This window comes from Arachis duranensis, chromosome 2 (genome assembly GCF_000817695.3).
Source record: "Arachis duranensis cultivar V14167 chromosome 2, aradu.V14167.gnm2.J7QH, whole genome shotgun sequence".
NCBI classification, from domain to species: Eukaryota; Viridiplantae; Streptophyta; class Magnoliopsida; order Fabales; family Fabaceae; genus Arachis; species Arachis duranensis.
Genome location: NC_029773.3, coordinates 63,374,944 through 63,375,349, shown reverse-complemented (window position 1 = coordinate 63,375,349; position 406 = coordinate 63,374,944). Strand labels below are relative to the sequence as shown.

General features: G+C 37.7%; 1 protein-coding gene across 1 annotated transcript in view; it reads right to left on the bottom strand.

Moving 5' to 3' along the window:
- The window catches only part of LOC127744949 (uncharacterized), a 10,011-nt gene that overhangs the window by 8,664 nt on the left and 941 nt on the right, over nt 1–406 (bottom strand). The window lies entirely within an intron of this gene.

Below are 406 nucleotides of genomic sequence, written 5' to 3'. Positions count from 1 at the left end.
CATCAATTACTTACTCATGTAAACCCTAGTAGCTAGTCTAGTATAAATAGGATAAGTTACTATTGTATTAGACATCTTTGGTCTCAGTTTTGTTTTATTCTTCATCCGAAGAGGCTATTGATCATGTTAGGGAGGGGCTGGCCATTCGGCCATGCCTGAACCTCTTTTACTTATGTATTTTCAACGGTGGAGTTTCTGCACACCATAGACTAAGGGTGTAGAGCTCTGCTGTACCTCAAGTATTAATGAAGTTCTATTTTCTTTTATTCAAATCTCTCTTATTCTTATTCCAAGATATTCATTCGTACCCAAGAACATGATGAAAGTGATGATAAGTAACCCTCATTATCATTCTCACTTATGAACGCGCGTGATTGACAACCACTTCCGTTCTACATGCAACAGA